This window comes from Sorghum bicolor, chromosome 2, assembly GCF_000003195.3.
Source record: "Sorghum bicolor cultivar BTx623 chromosome 2, Sorghum_bicolor_NCBIv3, whole genome shotgun sequence".
Classification (NCBI taxonomy): Eukaryota; Viridiplantae; Streptophyta; class Magnoliopsida; order Poales; family Poaceae; genus Sorghum; species Sorghum bicolor.
In genome coordinates this window covers 8,336,574-8,349,897 of record NC_012871.2, presented here as the reverse complement: position 1 = coordinate 8,349,897, position 13,324 = coordinate 8,336,574, and the positions used below count along the sequence as shown (strand labels likewise).

At 46.3% G+C, this 13,324-nt stretch overlaps 1 long non-coding RNA gene across 1 annotated transcript; it reads left to right on the top strand.

Moving 5' to 3' along the window:
- LOC110432283 lies at positions 12,292-12,846 on the top strand. The gene is made up of 2 exons (XR_002449695.1): positions 12,292-12,437; positions 12,525-12,846. It is a non-coding gene; the product is annotated as an uncharacterized LOC110432283 (long non-coding RNA).

Here is a 13,324-nt window from a genome sequence, read left to right as displayed (position 1 = left end):
TTGGGAGAAAAACTCTATGTATATATATGTTACGAATTTTGTACATATAAAACTATATATATATAAAGCTTTTCACATATCTATTTAATTTTTGATGTGGCCTATTCATTTTATTATAGGCAAAGCTTAATTATTAAGCTAAGTCTATAATTTTCATTTATATATGCTTAATATGCGTGTAATATAAATATATTATTGTATCAGCAAAAACATGTATTGAAAAACCTATTATTATTATTATATAAAAATAATAAACAGAACCGAAGAAGTGAACCAAAAAAAAAGAAACCCTTTAACACCGGTTGGTAATACCAACCGGTGTTAAAGGGTCCTGCAACGTGGCAGCTCTGGCAGGACCCTTTAACACCGGTTGGTATACCAACCGGTGTTACCAACCGGTGTTAAAGGGGGGGCTTTAGCCCCGGTTCCCCGAACCGGGACTAAAGGGTGGGCCTTTAGTCCCGGAAGGGCAGCACCGGCTCGGGAACCGTGGCAACAGGCCGTTCCCAACCGGTGCTAATGCCTAATCCTGCAGCAGTGAGATCTACCTGTATTTTTGTCATGTCTGACGTTGATATTCTGTATATCCAACTTACTAGTCATCAGAAATAAGTTAGAAAATAAATAGAGAGATAAAGTGATTTAAATGGTTGCACAAAAGGGATCCCTCTTAGAATGCTAGCAACCCTCGTTTCTCTTTCAATTCCACTGATGTAATCATCCATTTATGTTCTTGTCCTATAGATAAACATTAGATCACACTTATGAGATGTAAAATCATATTAGTCCAAAATGTTGTGACTCGGCAACAATACTAATTGTTCAGGCAAGGCACCAGGTAACTAATAAGATGCAATCTGATCATAAAAGAAACCATCCAGAATTTTTTATCTGGAACAACAAGAATGGCTAGCCCATTGAAAATTAATAAGCGCGGGATAATAAACAGCTAGTACCTGTGTTGATCCAGTATTACAGATCCTGGATATGATCATATTTGCTTGCTTGATTTACCTAGACATAAGAAACTAAAAAAATCTGATCAAGAACTTTGGTGTAATATGTGCAAGAATCGAACATGCTCTAAAAAATAGGGAGAGGAATAGTTATGATTGAAAGCACTACCACTTGGCAAATGCTAGCCTCCATACCAATTCATTGCTCAAATATAGGTTCTTAAGTATATATATTAATATAGGCTACTGCAAAAACCACACATGAATAAACAAACTAATCAAAAGGGACATGCATGAACAAACTAATTAAAAGGGACTTTGATTTTCAATAAAATTCTAGTAGGGGGTTAAATTCACCCCTCCTGTTCCATAAAAAAAAGAGAGGAGTGATTTTCAATCTGATAGGAAGTTCACTCAGATCCTTCTTTCATTCATTAATTATTTCATCTGCGCCCTCAGGCAGAGGCACTATTGGGATAAAATTAAATTCCTAGTCAATCATGAAAGAGCACCAGCCAAGCAGCTCACAAAGCTAATGCAAAAAAGTACCAATCCAACATAAATTTATATTCCTATAATAGAAAACATTAGGAAAATTGTACGTACAAGTCAACAATTGATGTTGCAAGCAGATGGCATAAGATATCTATCACCAATCCAGCTATTGATTTCTAAATAAAGCTAGGAAGTGTAAATTGCTCACAAACAAGAAAGCAATTCCTGTAAACACTTCCAGCAGGCATGGCTTGTCAAATACAGTACATTAGTTGAAACAACTGTCAACCCTGCATCTCGACAGAAAAGTACATCTAGGGTTGAATACAATTGGTGGACTAAGTTTCATAGGTGACCAATATACACAGAAACAACGTATAGGGTGGGGAAGATACGTGCCTGGGGTACATGTGGAGACACCGTCTAGAGGGCAACAACAGTGTAGATGGGATATGAAGACACCTTCATCCATCAGATCTAGGACCTAGCTGGCGCATCCCCTCTCCTCACCACCGATTGAGGGTGGTGATTGCCCTGCAGGAACATGCCTTTAGATCGCATCTGAAGGAATGTGGCAGAGCAAACTGAATGAACAACTTAAACCGTTCAGTCGTGGAACAGGCTCATGAGTTCCAACTTATTGTGAGAGAACTTGAACAACTCGGACACGTCTTGCGCGACAAGTTTGTGGCTGGTGGTATGACTGCCAAGTTGCCTCCGTCATGGAGAAACTTCATCACAACTCTGAAACATAAAAGACAGAAGATCTCAGTTGAGGATCTGTTGGCTGGTCTTGATGTTGAAGAGAAGGCTTGGGCAAAACATGCTCCACCAAAAGCCGTAGAACAGTCCAGTGCCAATGTGATGCAGCATGCTGGCAAGAACAAGCAGAAGGCTACTCAGACTACTCAGTTCAAGAAGAAGAAGATGAACATGGATGAAGTTGTGTGCTTCGTTTACGGTGAGAATGGACACTTCGCCAAGAAGTGCAAGAACCGCAAAGGCAAGAAGAATCAGCAGGGGTAGAAATCTGCCAACGTGACTATTGGCGATCCTAGCAGATCTGGGTACGTTATTAATTTACCTAGTGTATTTTATGTATTTTAATCTAGTGATTGGTGGATTGATATAGGAGCCAATATTCATGTTTGTATTGATAGGTAAGAACATATTAGGTGAACCATATAGACAAAGTATCGTTTACTATTCAACATTGTAAATGCAATAAGTGCAAATAGCTCCCATTTGAAAGTTTGTTATGAAACATTGTACTGCTCCTCTGAAAGTAAAATGCTTTAGTGTGGTAAAAGCGCTCCCATGTGTGATTGATTGCAACTGAGCATTATATTGCAGCTGCAATTTTGCAAATAAAACTGTGAAATGGCCTATTTCGTTCTCATATGTAGAACAATTGTCAACACATCAGACTTCATCTAACACAATGATGAAGCATCAAATGAACATCTCCTGCAACTGGGGATGAATGCCCAGATCCTGTTAGCAGCTGGCCACCGGCCAGATGTTAAAGCTGTTGTCATCACTGGGCTGCTGCTACACCTGTGTCGTTGTCATGGGCAGTCAACCGGCTGCCAGGCGCAGAGCGCGCGGCCAGGAGCAGGCCCGGCCAGCAACCAGTGGCTAAAGAGGAAGTTTAAATTTGTTTCCTATTTTAGTTCCTAAGATTAAGGAGCAATTGGCTCCATTTAGTTCCCTAGGTTTAAGGAGCAATTGGCTCCGTTTAGTTCCTACTAGATTAAAGGAGCATTGTTGCTCACATCAGTTTGGGCCCTTGGCTATTTATAGGTGTGTAATCAGACCTTTTGGGAATTAAGTAATGAATTATAAAGAAACAATTCTAGTCTCCCTCAATCTCTCAAGCTCTTGGCAAAACATAAGACCTAGTTATCCCAAAATACCCATCTCCATTACAGTCGTCATGAAAACCCTAGCCACACAGGGCATGGGCTTGGGGGCACGAGCGATTGCTAATCAACTGAACACACTGGTGGACACGAATGGGCATTGTGCGGGGCCAAGAGTAGAAAGGTGGCCGAGGATTCAACATGTTTTCCCCTTTCATTACGAGCTTGTTTGCATGTTGCATGAGAGGCAGCTAGCTGCTCATCTAGGCAGCAATCCTGAGTTGCTGACCCCTGATTGATGAAATCGCGTGCCTAGGGTTGCTTGCTTGTGCTTGGTAGGCTCTCAGGGGTGTAAGAAAACACCCAAAGAGCCTGACCCGTTCAAACTGCTTCAAGAAAGACAATAGACAATGGACAAAGCCACAAGCTAAATGGCAGTCTGTAGCTCAGTAAGGGCTTGCTCATTTATGGTCATTCATGGCCACCAATAGTTCTTGGTGAGGATTGGCTATACAATTTACACTAGCATTGCTGGTAGTAATGGTTCCTAGACATCACTCCCTACCAATCAAACACAGCCACACATAAAAACAAACCAATTCACCATTATGTAAACTAAAATAAATACAATAATATTTGGATATTGTACTATCTGCATCTGTTTGCAGTACTTTTCACTTTTTTTAAGATAAAGAATAGTTTATATCCGGCTTCATCTACCATAAGGTAGAATCAGACAATTTATTACACAAATCGGTCAATCAACCAGCAAAGGACCCAAACCAGTAAGGAAAAATGTGAAGAAAAGTTTTGACTATGAAGTACCAATAAACCTAGTTGATAATCATACATTGGATCTAATGAAATGCAGAGCTGATGTCTCCAAAAACTGTCCAGCAAATAGTAGCTGGTCCTTAAGAACATCATGCTGCTGCAGTCCTGCCCATTGCCAGAGCCAATGGGTTCCCCTGAATAGTACCTGCAAAAAAGCTATTGGCTTGCAATTGTCAAAAACCATTTCGTTTCATGTTATCCAAATCGTCCAGCATAACATTGTCGCTGCTGTTAATAATAGGGAATTACGACTGTTACCACCCGTCTTAGACCAGTTATCAAATAAATCGTCTATGCGGAGGGGAGGTGCAATCCCAAACAGTAAATGTACAGTACGCCATAGGAATTTGGCATGAAAGCATTCAAAAAAGAGATGGTGAATAATTTCTAAACAGTGACAGAAGGTACATTTTGTGTCTCCGGTCCAGTTGCGTCTAGCGAGATTATCTCTGATTAGAATGATGCCTCTTTTTAAATACCACAAAAGACTTTTGTTCTTGTAGGTACTTTAATCTGCCAAATACCTTATAACACAGCATACATTGATCTAATAGAAAATTTGCCTGATGAATGTATTGCCCAAACAAAGCTATCTCTTTCCCCATGTAAGTACACATCATGTAAGGATGCGACAATCCTATGCCAATCAGTACTCGTCCTCGAGCTGGAACATCGGATAGCACTCCCGGAAGATGTCGAGGTCCTCCCATGTGGCTACAGCGGCTGTGTCACCCTTCCAGTGGTCGAGCACCTGTTGAACACGGCGAGCGACGCGTGAGTGGATGACATGTTCTGGCTCAGGGTCAACGGTGCCATGGCGGATGGCCGGCAAGGCGGGCGGAGCAACGGAACCGGCCCCATGAACTTCTTGAGGAGGCCCACATGGAACACATCATGCAGCTTAGCACACGGAGGGAGCTTGAGGCAAACAGTGACGGGGTGGATGAGCTCGACGATGCGGTATGACCCGTAGTAACGAGGCTTCAGCTTGCCCTTTGTGACTAGGGGCAAGGAGGCCGGAGCGTGATGTCGGAGATGTAGGAGCACCCAATCGCCCATTGCATAGGAGACGGAGCGGTGCAGCTTGTCGTAGTGCTTCTTGTGAATGGCCTGCGCTTGCTCTAGGCGATAGCGGACGTCCGCCAGGAACCCTTCCCGATCGGCCATGTTCCGTGTGATGACGGCCACATGAGTCTCCCCTGGTTCATAAGACCGAATGGTGGGCAGGTTGCGGCCATAGACCACCCGGAAGGGAGTGTCGCGCAACGACATTTGGTAAGTGGTGTTGTAGATGTACTCCACCCATGGAAGCCAGCACACCCATTGTCGTGGTCGATCATCGGTGAAGCAACACAGGTACATGATGATGACGCAGTCTGCTGCCTCGAATCTGGCCGTCTGATTGGGGTGGAAGGCGGTCGTCATATGCAGCTTGGTACCTATGAGCCTCATGAGCTCCCACCAAAACGTGGAGGTGAACACGGGTCCCTGTCCGACACCATGGACTGGGGAACACCATGAAGACGAACGATGTCCTTGAAGAAAGCCTATGCCACAGACTCTGCAGAATATGGGTGAGCTAATGGTATGAAATGACAATACTTGCTGAAACAGTCCACCACCGTCAAGATCACTAACTTCCCACAAACATGGGGAAGAGCCTCCACGAAGTCAAGGTCGATGTTGGTCCACACCATCGTCGGGACCGGTAGGGGCAGCAGCAGGTCGGTCGGGTGGAGGTGCTCAAACTTGTACCGCTGGCACGTGTCGCAAGCACGTACGAAGTCCTAGACCATGTGACGCATGTCGGGGAAGTGGAAGTCGCGGTGAAGACGATGCAAGGTACGCTGCACCCCCTCGTGGCTGTCCTCATGTATGGCAGCCAACACCTCTTGGAGTAGGGGAAACGACGGCGGGATGTAGAAACGGGAGTCAAAGGTGACCATGTCATCGCACAGACCCCACAACGCCCCCCGGGAACCAGCCAGGATCGCGTCACGAGTTGTCACGAGGGCAGGATCTATGGACTGAGCTTGACGAAGTCGCATGATATAGTTGAAGCGGGACACGAAAACAGCAAGCATGGCCCCCTCCTCAATGTCGCGGTGGGACAGGGCGTCTGCCACAATGTTGGAGGTGCTCGGCTTGTATTCCACCGTGAAGTCAAAGCCAAGGAGCTTGCCCACCCAGTGGTGCTGTGGAATGGTCGCCAGGCATTGGTCAAGGAGACATTTGAGGCTAAAATGGTCGGTGCGTACCACGAACCGACGGCCCCATAGGTATGGCTGCCAATGACGAATGGTGAGGATGTGGCTGATCAGCTCCGCAGCGAGGGCGCGGTGACGAGCTGCCACGGGCCGCCTAAAGAAGGCCAGCGGGTATTTGTCCTATAGGAGCACTGCGCCAAACCCATACGTGGAGGCGTCGCACTCGACGATGAACGTCTTTGTCGAAGTCCGGTAAGGCGAGGACCAGGGTGGAGGTGACGGTGCGCTTGAGTGCCAGGAATGCTGCTGCAGCCTCCTTGGTCCAACTGAACCCGTCCTTCTTGGTACGCGCAGTGAGTGGCGCGGCGATGACTCTGTAGTCTTGGACGAATTTGCGGTAGTACGTAGTCCGCTCAGCCGAGGAAGCCACGAACCGCGCGTGCCAAATGCGGTTGGGGCCAGTCCATGACGGCATGCACCTTGGCCGGGTCCATGGCGACTCCTGCAGCGCTAATGATGTGGCCGAGGTAGGAGATGGAGTCGACGCCGAAAGCGCACTTAGAGCGCTTAACGAAGAGCCGGTGTTGCCATAGTACGAGGAGGATGGCGCGGAGGTGGCGCAAGTGATCTACCCAGGTGGAGCTGTAGATGAGGATGTCATCAAAAAACACAAGGACAAACCAACGGAGGAAGGCGTGTAGGATGTCGTTCATCAGAGCCTGGAACATGGCAGGGGCGTTGCACAGCCCAAATGGCATCACCAGGAACTCGTAAAGGCCATCATGAGTGCGGAACGTCGTCTTAGCGATGTCGGCCGGGCTCATGCGGACCTAGTGGTAGCCTGACCAGAGGTCCAACTTGGTGAAGAACTTGGCGCCGTGCAGCTCATCCAGCAATTCACCTAGGCGCTGTCGCGCCAGGGACGCTCGCCGTGCAGCAGAGCGTGCTGATCACGTGCGTAAGGAAGTCCTGGCAGCCACGAGTAGTTAGAAGGAAAGATAGGATTAGTTGCTATTTTTAGTCCTTAATTCTAGGAGCCCTTGGGCTGGCTAAATACTATATATTCTGTACCAAGACAATGGAATAAATCAACAAAGATATTACCATCTAATCTCTCTCTCGCAGCTAAACCAAAGCCAGCGGCTGAGGGGTAAAACCTCGCCGGAGAAGACGGATCGAGACTACGAGCTACGTAGTCGAGGACCTGCTACCCGAGGGTTTGAGGCCCTTGACAATTTTCACTATGTGCCTCTTGTTTTTTTATAATCCAGTCAGTACTTTGCACTGAGTGACTGCCATTTTTTACCACCCAGTCTGTCTCGATGGAGAACCCATTTTTTTCAACCACCACAAAACTATCTCATTGAATTGGGCACAAACTAGTTGCCTAGTAACTCAATGAAACCCATACCGATGCCAGTATAAATATGGCACCACACACTTGTATGGATGTACAATACTTCATCTCTGAATCACGCCACAGACGACCTCATAGCTCTCCTTTTAGCAAACATATTATTTTGTTAGCATCAGAAAATAAAATAATGAGAGAACTGGAAAAGAAGAAAAACAACAGGAGGCATGGGAATTTGAGACATAGGGAAAGAGGCACATGCTGGGCACGCGCCTTGGCCTGCCACTGGATAATATATATCTGGTGCAGCTATTTTACCCATGGTGCCAATGGTTTGTCATCGTACCAGCATTCTAATCTTCTGTTTTCCACACCGCCGCATTCTAATCCTATAAATAATTTTGAGTAATTTTAACTCCTGCTAGCTAAGTTGTTGTTGCAGCATCCAGAAACATTTGCTTCCTGCACCTAGCGACTTGACATGGTGTGGATATATTATCTTTAGATAGTGAAAGTCTCGTTCTAACACCGGGACTATGACAAAGTGTTGTTGAAACACATGAAGAGCATTGTCACAAAGTCCTACTTGCTAGTGACGTTGGCCATGGACCATGTCAGAGTGCTTCTATTTCCTTCAGCTAATGGACGGATCGGAGATTCAAAATGTTCTTCTGTGAAGAGCAATTGCTACGCTACTCTCTTTAATTAGTAATTGACTAATTAATATATGAAAAGAAAAAAATCCTAATCCCCTCATCACAGGAGAACAGAAGTAGACACAAGGCCTTTACATTCAGACCTATCACAAGTGGTTCGTAATGCCCATCACAAAGCTTTGTCGTTGGTGATGACATTCTCATCATAGTTGGCTTTGCAGCCGACGGTGATAATAGCTTATCACATTCTGTTCATATTAACAGCCGGCAGTGATTTGAATTTTCATAAATCCCAAACGCTGGCCGAAAAAATTGCAAAAAAAATTGTTTCAATCCCGATCGAGAAGCCCCCCACTAGCTCCACCTTCATGGTACCAAGAAGCTGCTCCAGCTGCAGCTCCACGGTCACACAATTTTTCACGTTGTTGGGATTCAAACCTGTGACCTCTGAGACTTCTGTCCTTACACATAACTCCTCTAACCACTCTCTTCTAACTGCTGCACACTAAGTCAATTCTGTCTATATAGCATATCCATTCCCCCTAATATTCATTTTTCAGAATTTAAAATAAATATCTAGGACCCTAAATGGCTTCCGATGAAAAAGTCATAAACTACAAATTTGTTATTGTAGTCCAGATCTACAACTTTGATTTTGGTTGTATTGCCATCCGAGGTTGTTTGACAAATTTGAATTTCAAAATGTCAAAACTTCAGCTAGACTTTTGGGACCTTAAATGATTTCAAACGAAAAACTCATCAACTACAAAGTTGTTGTTCTCATTGAGATCTACAACTTTGATTTTGGTCGATTTTTCATCTGAGGTAGTTTGTAAAAATTGTTTTTAAAAAATTTTAAAACTTCATACAAATTTGAGAATATAAATGATTTCCAATGAAATAATTGTCAACTACAAATTTGTAGATCTCGTTTTGATCGTTTTTCCATCTAAGGACATGTGTACAATTCAATTTTTTTTTGAAAATTTAATTCCATCTAAGGTTGTGTGTACAATTCAAAAAAATAAATTTCAAAATTTAAGCACTTCAAACAGAATTCTAGGACCATAAATGGTTTCAAATTAATAAGTCATCAACTAAAAAGTGGTAGCCCATCACAAAATTTAAGCATTTTGGTATAAAGTTTGTTTTCATCCGAATTTATTTGAAAAAGTTATGAATTTTATTATACTGCAGCATGGTTATCAACGCCGTATCATACAACAAGCTAGCACTAAAAAATGTCTTCACCACCCGTTCATATGGCGAGGTGGCAGTGATGAGGAGCACATCATCAACGTCGGTTGGTGGTGCAAATCGGCTGTGCCGATGGGCTATCACTGATAGTTGATCACACTACTGGAAACAGCAACGCTGCCGAGGGTTTTTTGTTTTGCCGAGGGGCGGATATCGGGCACTCGGCAAAGGCCATCTTTGCCGAGGGCCAACCCTCGGCAAAGAGTGACCTTCGACAAAGGCTTCTTCGCCAAGGGCCGGGCCCTCGGCAGAGAAAAGCCCTCGGAGAAGGGGCGCTGGGTGGTGTGGGCCCAGAGTAACGGCGGCTCTGGGCGTTAGGCTTTGCCGAGTGCCTGTAGTTAAGCCCTCGGCAAAGCACTGCCGGAGGTCAGACTTTGCCGAGGGCCGGCCAGCCTGCCCTCGGCAACTCCCCTCTTTGCTGAGGGTCTGGAGTGGGCCCTCGGCAAATTTTTTTTTTGTTTTTTTGGATCCATGTTTTTTTTCTTTCTGTGGCACACCTATACTATTTTTAAGTACATGCCAAAGTTTGGTTCATTTTGAAATAACTTTGGTATATTTTTTGGATTTTTTGAATTTGTTGAATTTTTCGACAAATTTCAAATTCAAACTACAGGTACATTAAATAATAGTATTTAATTATTTCAATCTTGACATTCATGATTGTTAGTGCATTTCCAGGCCGTATGCAGAAAGCCACATGAAATATCGAACGTTTACCCCCCGAAACATGTGGACCAAGTTGCGTGAAATCGTTTTTTGAATATATAAAATGAAAACAAACTCAGAAAATCACGAAACTTGGTGACATAACATGTTATCACATGTGGATGCTATGATAAAAATTTCAAAAAATTCTGAGTCTGTGGTAACGTCTGGTGCACAAAACCCAAACATCTCACTCGCGAGGCAGAGTCGTCAGGGGCAGCCGCCGCAGGACGCCGCAGGAGGGGGAGGCCTTCCACGACGAGTACCAGCCAGGGGCGTAGGAGGCCGCGAAGTCCCACCCCAGACCCCGTGGCTCCGACGCTGGAGGAGGAGTACCAGGAGGACGAGGACTAGGACGAGGACCAGGACGAGGACCAGGTCGAGGGCCAGGACGAGGGCCATGACGAGGAGCACGGCGCGGCGCCCGAGGACGAGGGAGGCGCGACGTCGGGTGTCTACCAGCGAGGTCCTGCGAAGCTCCCTCCATACCCACTACCTCAGAGTCGGGCACTGCTTCGCCCTGTACCGCCCAAGTAAGTAAATCTAAATGATATCACAACTACCTCATCTAATAGGTTTGAGGGTTTAGAGAGAAACTGACTAGTTTTTTTCTAACTGGTGCAGGTCTTCGGATCTGGTGTCGGGTACTCCCGTGCGCGCTCCCCCGACCATCCTGGGTACCCTGTGCCGGAAGTACTTCCCCGGCCTCGTGGAGTTGGCGTCGGGGGCTCGCGAGCCGGCCACCACCTAGGACAGGTACGCTTTAGGGGAGGACGACACGTACCGCAACCCCCAGGAGAGGATACTGGCCGAGTTTTGGGTAAGTTCCTTTCGCACAACAATAATTAATCCATTACATTAAAATCTATTTTTTTAAATAATGATTGAATGTATTATCTTTTGTACAGAGGTACTTCAAGGTGGAGGACGAAGACATGGCCCTGGCTGAGTCTGTGGCGCACGCCTCCTGTAGGAAGTATGTCACCGACATGCACCACGAGGCGCGCGTCCAGGCAGTGATAGACTTCTACGCGTCGGCGCGTAGTATGACTATCACGAAGGCTCAGGCGCGGACGATGACGATGACCCAGGAGCAGTACCTGGAGGTAGATGAATAACATTCACATTGTCTCTTTTTTGAATTTAATATATTCAATTATATCTTTATATCTGTCAAACACTCATTGTCTTGTAGGTGATTCCCTGGTGGTGTCGGGCGCATGCCGATGCCTGGGCCGCGATCGTGGGTAGATGGTTCACGCAGGACTACCTAGACAGGCACGAGTCTCAGCGGGCACTGCGTCTGCAAAGACCAGCTGCCACTCACCACCAAGGCAGCAAGAGCCTCCCCGCCTTCAAAAAATCATATGTAAGTGATTTGTCTTCTATTTAGTTTCGCGTTTAATGTATGCTTGATTACTCACCCTCTGTTGCTTTTCTCGTAGGAGGCTGCGCACCAGGACGAGGAGGTGTCCATGTTCACGGCTTGGGCTGCGTCTCACCAGACTGCAGGCCAACGCACCTGGGACGCAGCTGCCCCTCGCGAGGCGTACTCCGACCCCAACGTGTACGATAAGCTCCAGAAGTACACGTCGGCGGTACGGGAGCGGCATGGGCCAGAGTACGACGTCCGCACCGAGCCACTAGATGCCGAGGCCGTCATGAGGCTCGGTGTTGGTAGGAAGCACGGCCGGGCCTGGATCGCAAACGCCGCCATCGACCCCAACACCACCCCCACTCTCAGCCAGCTCAGAGCACAGAGCACGAGCTCCAGCCAGCCCATCCGTGCACGGCCGACTCCGACAGTGAGCATGTTAGCTTCGCTCCAGGTAATTCTAGGTTCACTCATAGTAAATTAATATTCTCGTAACTGAATTACATTTGCATTACTGAAACATTGGAGTGTAATCTTGCAGGCCGACAACGCACAGAAGACGGAGCAGATCACGGCCCTCACTGCTCGGCTGGAGGCTGAGCGTCTCGCGCGAGAGGCCCAGGACCAGAGGATGGCTGAGATGATGAGGGTCCTCGCCGCTCTAGGGCAGCATACAGGTGTGGACGTCACGATGTCAGCTCCAGCGCCTCAGCTGCCGCCGCCGTTTAGTTCTACTGTTAGTGTCAAAGTTAACTTTTTCTTTGTAACTGTAGTGCAGAAATAATTACTGCAATCTCACATAAACATCTAACTGTTTGTGCAGCCTCAGTCGACAGCGGGATCCAATAACCCGCCTCGTACGTCACCGGATCCTGGAGCCTTCGACACACCACCCTCGACGCAGAGGCAGGACGGTTGGGGAGGATGGTGAGTTCTCGCAGCCCTACGGTCCGTACGTGTCGGCGGTTTGGAACTTTGGTTCGATTTGGTGAACTTGTGGACTACTGGATGTACATACATGATGTTCGTGATATATATATGTGATGTTCGTGAGATGTATGTGCTCGTTGTGGACTCTGTGTGTGTGATGGTATATATATATGTATCTGTCTATTGTCTAGATGCAAATAAACAAACAAAAAAAATTTAAAATTTCTCTGGTCTTTGCCGAGGGCCTTGACCATAGCCCTCGGCAAAGAATTTCTCAGAAAAAATAGAAAACAGGTCTTTGCCGAGGGCTATGGTCAAGGCCCTCGGCAAAGAATTCTCCAGAAAAAATAAAAAAAGAGACTTTGCCGAGGGCCTGCATGGTAGCCCTCGGCAAAGAAATTACCCAAATAAAAATTTAAAAATTCTTTGCCGAGGGCCTGCATGGGAACCCTCGGCAAAGAAATTACCCAAAATAAAGTTTAAAAAATTCTTTGCCGAGGGCCCAACGATGGGCCCTCGGCAAAGACGCCATCAGTTGCAGCCCTTCGCCTAACGACATCTTTTTTCCCCGAAGGCCGGCGTCAGCCCTCGGCAAAATCTTTGTCGAGTGCCCGACAAACGGCCCTCGGCAAAGATCCTTTTGCCGACGAGAATTTTCCCGAGGGCTCTTTGCCGAGGGTCTTATAGCCTTTG